Source organism: Perognathus longimembris, chromosome 9, assembly GCF_023159225.1.
Source record: "Perognathus longimembris pacificus isolate PPM17 chromosome 9, ASM2315922v1, whole genome shotgun sequence".
In the NCBI taxonomy this organism is placed as follows: Eukaryota; Metazoa; Chordata; class Mammalia; order Rodentia; family Heteromyidae; genus Perognathus; species Perognathus longimembris.
Genome location: NC_063169.1, coordinates 12070365 through 12076845, shown reverse-complemented (window position 1 = coordinate 12076845; position 6481 = coordinate 12070365).

The following is a 6481-nucleotide window of genomic DNA, read 5'->3' as shown; positions in this document are numbered from 1 at the left end:
CTGCCTAAGAGACAATATCCTCAGTCCAGGGACTGCCAAACCTGTGGCAGTACCAATACTAGAAAACAAATTTCTACTTTTTTTTTCTTTTTTTTTTTTTTTGCCAGTCCTGGGGCTTGGACTGAGCACTGCACCTGGCTTTTTTTTTCTTTTTTTTTTTGCTCAAGGCTAGCACTCTACCACTTCAGCCACCAGCGCCACTTCTGGCTTTTTCTGTTTATGTGGTGCTGAGGAATGGAACCCAGGGCTTTAGGCATGCTACGCAAGCACTCTATCACTAAGCCACATACCCAGCCCCACATTTCTACATCTTAAAAAAAAAAAAAGTGTGCATCTTGACCCAGGCACCAGTGGCTTACGCCTGTAATCCCAACTCTTTAAGACTACCCCAAAGAGATGTTCTTGAAACCCAATCTCAAAAATAACCAGCAGCTGGGAGTGTGGTTCAAGTGGTAGAGAGCCTGCCTAGCAATCAAGAGTCCCTGAGTTCAAACCTCAGCATCACCTAGAAATAACCAGCAAAAACAAACAACAGGGGCTGGGAATATGGCCTAGTGGCAAGAGTGCTTGCCTCAAATACATGAAGCCCTGGGTTGGATTCCCCAGCACCACATATATAGAAAACGGCCAGAAGTGGCGCTGTGGCTCAAGTGGTAGAGTGCTAGCCTTGAGCAAAAAGAAGCCAGGGACAGTGCTCAGGCCCTGAGTCCAAGCCCCAGGACTGGCCAAAGAAAAAAAAAAAAAAAAAAACAGAGCTGGAGGTGTGGCTCAAGTGGCAGACCACCAGCCTAGGAAGTATGAGATCCCAAGTTCGACCGTGGTACTGCCCTCTTTTATTTCTCACCATGTCCTTTATAGTTGTTACAGCTTTGTCCTGGAATGCCCAAGGGGAGCGTGTTCAAGACCTCTTCACCAGCCTGTAGAACTGCTGGGAGGTGATGGACCTTTACGAGGTCGGACAGAGCCGGGCATCCCCATGGCTCATGCCTGTCATCCTAGCTGCTCAGGACGCTGAGATCTGAGGATGGCAGCTCAAAGCCAGCCCAGGCAGGAAAGTCTCTAAGATCTCCAATTAACCACCAGAAAATCAGAAATGGTGTTGTGGCTCAAAGTGGTAGAGTGCTACACTTGTGTGAAAAAAAAACTCAGTGACTGTGCTCAGGCCTACACACACACACACACACACACACACACACACACACACACACACACACACACGTAAGGCGTGTCTGTAGGAAGTTAGGGCATTGGCTTATCCTATTGTAAGGGTTATATTGGGGCAGGGTATATGCTTGTTATCCCTGTTTTCCAGAGGTGGAGGCAAGACCATTGTGAGTTTGAAGCCAGCTGAGTTACATAGTTAGTTCAAGGCTAGCTTTGGTCACTAGTGAGACCACGCTTCCAAGGTAGAGGAGGGACTATTGGAACGCTTACCCCTCCCTGAACCCTCTCTGTGCATAACAGCCCCCATGGAGGTAAACAGGCCTCACTTCCCACCTGCCCCACCATGATGTTCTGTGCCGCCACAGGCCCATTGAAATGGGGGTGAGTGAGCAGTTTAAAACTCTGTAACCCTGAGCCAAAATAATTTGTAAAGTTTAAAAAACATTGTTATTATAAAGATGTACAGAGGGGTTTCCATTTCATAAATCAGGCAATGAGTATATTTTTTGGACAATGTCAACCCTTCCTTTTAAAACTATTTTTATTACCTTTAAGTCACTGTACAAAGGAGTTTCCATTCAACAAAGCAGTTTATCCCTTCCAACATCCTCACCCATCTCTTCCAACTCACTCTTTCCCTTGATTTTCTTTCTTTCTTTTTTTTTTTAACCTATCTTGGGGCTTGAACTCGGGGCCTGAGCACTGTCCTTGGTTTCTTTTTGCACTCTACCACTTGAGCCACAGCACCACTTTTGGCTTTTTCTATATACATGGTGCTGAGGAATTGAACCCAGGGCTTCATGTATGTGAGGCATGCATTTTACCACTAGGCCATATTCCCAGCCCAGTTTTCTTAAGTTTTATAGGATATACATTGAATTCTTTTTCTTTTTCTTTTTTGGCAGTATTGGGGTACTGGGATATAGTACTTTGCTTTTGCTAGTTATTTTGGATATGGAGTCAAATTTTTCTGCCCAGGCTGACCTCAAACTGTGATCCTCTAGATTTCAGCCTAGTAGCTAGGACTACAGGTACTCAACCCTTTTTTCTTCTTAAGTAGTTTTTTTTTTTCAGGTATTTGTCACCATGAAGAAAATATGACTAGCACAATATTCTTAAAGCTATTTGAAAGAGTTATACTATATGTTTTATGAGGCAAGCACTCTTGCCACTAGGCCATATTCCCAGCCCTGAAAGTTATACTATATGTTTTTAAATTTTGTCTATAAATTCCATTATCTCTGTCACTTTTTTTGCCAGTCCTGAGCCTTGAACTCAGGGCCTGAGCACTGTCCCTGGCTTCTCTTTGCTCAAGGCCAGCACTCTGCCACTTGAGCCACAGTGCCTCCTCTGGCCTTTTCTAGATATGTGGTGCTGGGGAATCGAACCCAGGGCTTCATGTATATGAGGCAAGCACTCTTGCCACTAGGCCATATTCCCAGTCCTCTCTGTCACACTTGGATCTGTTTCTCTTGGTTGATTTTTCTCCTTGAATTGGGGGGATATTTTTCTACTTCATTGGATGCCTACCAACTTTTATTAGGTGTCAGATGTTGTGCATTTTATATTTGGGGTATTTTAATTTTTGTTGTAATGTTGAATTATTGAATTCTTTTGCAAATAAATTTGATCCTGTAAGTGTTTTAAGCTTTGTCAGGACAAATGGAGACCTTGGAAATGCCGAGACTGCCTGGTGGAGCTCCCTCCTCTGAAAAAGTCCAGAAGGCAAAGGAGTAGGCCAGGCCCTGGTGGCTCACGCCTGGAATCCTAGCTACTCAGGACCTGAGATCTGAGATCACAGTTCCAAGCCAGCCCAGGCAGGAGACTCTTATCTCCAATTAACCACCAGAAAACGGGAAGCGGATCCTTGATTAAAAGAGTTCAGGAATAGTACCCCAGACCCTGACTGAGTTCAACCCCTTGACAGACAAGTAAGCAAGCAAAGGTGGTGACTCACCAGATGCCAGAATAGCTTCAATGAACAAAAGGACTATAAAGGAGGACCTTATAGCCTCCATGGGGCTTCTGAGTTCTGTACCCCCACTTCTTGCTCTCCCTTTACTTTCCCTCCCTTTCCCCCCTCCCTCTCCTCCTCCTCTCTGCATGGGAAGCAGGTGGATAAAACCTCCTACTGCTTGAGATGGCCTTCCCAAACAGGAGGTCTGGGTTGGAGGTTTAATCCCAGCCCTCCAATAGCTAAAAGACATTTCCTCAGTTTCCCCTAGCAGCTTAAATTCAAATAAACTTTGCCTCTACCCGCCATTTTTCCTGCCTCATAATTCTCCATCTGATGGAACATTTAACTACCTTGGCTCCTATAATAAAGCTTTCAGCTTCTTTACCCCTAACGTTTTATGTCCTTTCCTTCAATTTTTTGTTAGATTGAGACAATAAATCCTAAGACTCTCCCTACCTGGTTGGTCACTGTTAGGTCCTCTCCCTGAGGGCTACATGCAGATGCCCCCACCTCATTAAGTCTCCACCCAGTTACCTGGGTAACCTGCAGACCTGGAGGCAGTTACCTCCCCTTTCCCTGAGGTGACATCCTAATCCACCTGGCCACACCCCCTTGCCCCTGCCCTAAATAAAGCAGGGCTGAGTGAGGGTCTCTCTCTCTCTCTCTCCTCTCTCTCTCTCTCTCTCTCTCCTCTCTCTCTCTCTCTCTCTCTCCTCTCTCCTCTCTCTCTCTCTCTCTCCCTCTCCCCCCTCCCCCTCCCCCTCCCCCTCCCCCTCCCCCTCCCCCCTCCCCCTCCCCTCCCCTCCCCTCCCCCCTCCCCCTCCCCCTCCCCCTCCCCCCTCCCCCTCCCCCTCCCCCTCCCCCTCCCTCTCTCTCTCTCTCTCTCTCTCTCTCTCTCTCTCTCTCTCCTCTCTCTCTCTCTCTCTCTCTCTCTCTCTCTCTCTCCTCTCCCTCTCCCTCCCTCTCCCTTCTCTCCGGCCAGCAGTTCGGTAATAAACGTTCTCTCCTGCCTGAATGCCGCGTGGCGTTCTCCTTTAACCGGCTACCTACTTTAAAAACCTAACAGTCACAAAGATGAAAGGGGATCATGTCAAGGCGCCTGGATATTGCTACCTCCAGGCTGATGGTTACCACCATCCCTCAGTCAGCTGCCTCTCTGTGGTTTCTGTATCAGCCCCCAGGGCTCTGTATATGTGCGGCCTCAGAAATGCAGAGAAAAGCCACCAGTGTTCGGCAGACTAGCTGGCAAGTGTTAGCTCTGGGCATGCCCACTGTGTCTTCCTAGGAAAGGAAGCCAGGGATAGTTCCACGCACTTTCTACTAGCCCACCCCTGCATGTCCGACCTCTCTTTTGCCTCAGTTGCTAATCATTTGAGAAATAGTTCTTTCTACTCGTTATAAAATAAAAAATTTCACTTGGTACAACTACTTGCAGATAATAAATATTATTTAAAATAATTAAAGAATGAGAGAGAAAAGCATAAGATTTAGGGAAGTCTATCACTGGAGGAATTTTATCCAGAACAAGTGAACCAGGCCAATAAGATTCTCAGACAATACAAGCAGAAATCACTTCCTTGTTCAGATGTGTCCCAAAGGGAACAACACCAAAAGTCCTCCAATCAAGTAACTCCACTGACTCCTGGACTTTGACCTAGGAAAGCAATTTTCTGCCAAAGCCATATTGTTTTGCAGGCAAGTTAAGAGTCTTGATAAGCAGGATTTCCACACAAAGACTGGTAGTCATGCTGGCTTGCCGAGCTTGCCTACATTTTTAATCAAACTGTCAGATTAAGCAATGCCTAGCTGCAGTATATTAATAATACAAATTCTTAACTGTCAATTAGTTAACAGGCTAGTAAAAAGAACCAGGCTTATAAGATTGTTGCTAATGAATATAATGCTTTGTGCTCCAGCAAAACATATGCTTAGGTTATATAATTAGAGGTGGACCCCCTTCCTCCCTCCCCATAGGGAGAACATGTGTGACTGAATAAAGGAGCTTTTTATACCTGTATGGGGTCAAAGTCTGTGGATCTGTGGCTTATGGTATTATGACAGATTACAAAATCATTCTATTATGTTAGTCAATCTGTTTCCAAGCACCTTGCAGGGAGCTAGCTGAGTACTAGAAGCTCAGAAACGGACTTCTCATTTGTTTTTTCTCCCTAAGGTCTCATGATGGGTCAGCTGTTGTTGAGATCACTCAGCAGCTCCCGTGTCAGTCAAAACTTTTCTGTGACTTCTGCCTCTGTAGTGGCCCAGCTCTTCCCAGAGAGTCAGCCACTCCTGTTCCTAAGAAGAATAAATCTGAAATCCTTGGAAGGCCTACTGTTATGCCAAGTCGCGAAACGACCACCAAGAAGGCCACCGAGACTCAGACGTTCCAAAATGCAAAAGCAAGCAAGGCTTTATTCAGGCGAGCTGCAACTCGGGCCTCGTCCTACCCACCGACACAGCGGAGGTTAGGAGGAAGCCCCGAGCTGCGATTGTACAGGGCTTATAAAGGCAAAAAACAAAGCTACAGCAATCAGGTGTTCAAGTAAGACAAAAAACAAAGTTAGGGGCTGGGGATATGGCCTAGTGGCAAGGGTACCTGCCTCATATACATGAGGCCATGGGTTCGATTCCCCAGCACCACATATACAGAAAATGGCCAGAAATGGCACTGTGGCTCAAGAGGCAGAGTGCTAGCCTTGAGCAAAAAGAAGCCAGGGACAGTGCTCAGGCCCTGAGTCCAAGCCCCAGGACTGGCAAAAAAAAAAAAAAAAAAAAGTTACAGCAATCAAGTGTTCAAGCAAGCAAGATTAGGACACGGGTACAAATCTGGTTGGCTCAGGGCTCGAGGCATTCTGGGGGCAGTTAGAGTTAAGCATTCCCAGCTGTTAGAGTTCTTTTTTTTTTTTTTTTTTTTTGCGGTTAGAGTTCTTGACCGGCTGGGCCCTAATAAGCTTGTCCTGGGTTTGCTCACAGGGCCTGCTTATCTCAGGTTCGCGTGGTAAAGTGGGGTTCACTTGGTAAAGTTGGGCCTGACTTCAAAGTCTGGCTTTTCACTACTACTTATACTAGAGAAAGGCAAAAAAGCTGTAGAACATTTCTGAGTCTGTTCCTCCTTATTTGCCCTCTCCTGATCTTCCTCAGCTCCCTGGATCTTTTTCCCTCTCCTCATTCTGGGCACATGCCTTCTTCCAGAACACATTTAGAGATCAGGTGGTAGAGGTCCAGCTCCTCTAAAAGACTTGGTTTGGGTCAGGAGGTAGGATGGATAGGACAGATGATAGGGAAACTAAGCTAGAGTCAGGAACTAGGAGTAAAAAAAAAAAAAATCACTGAACAATTCAAATATTTCATATGTGAGTA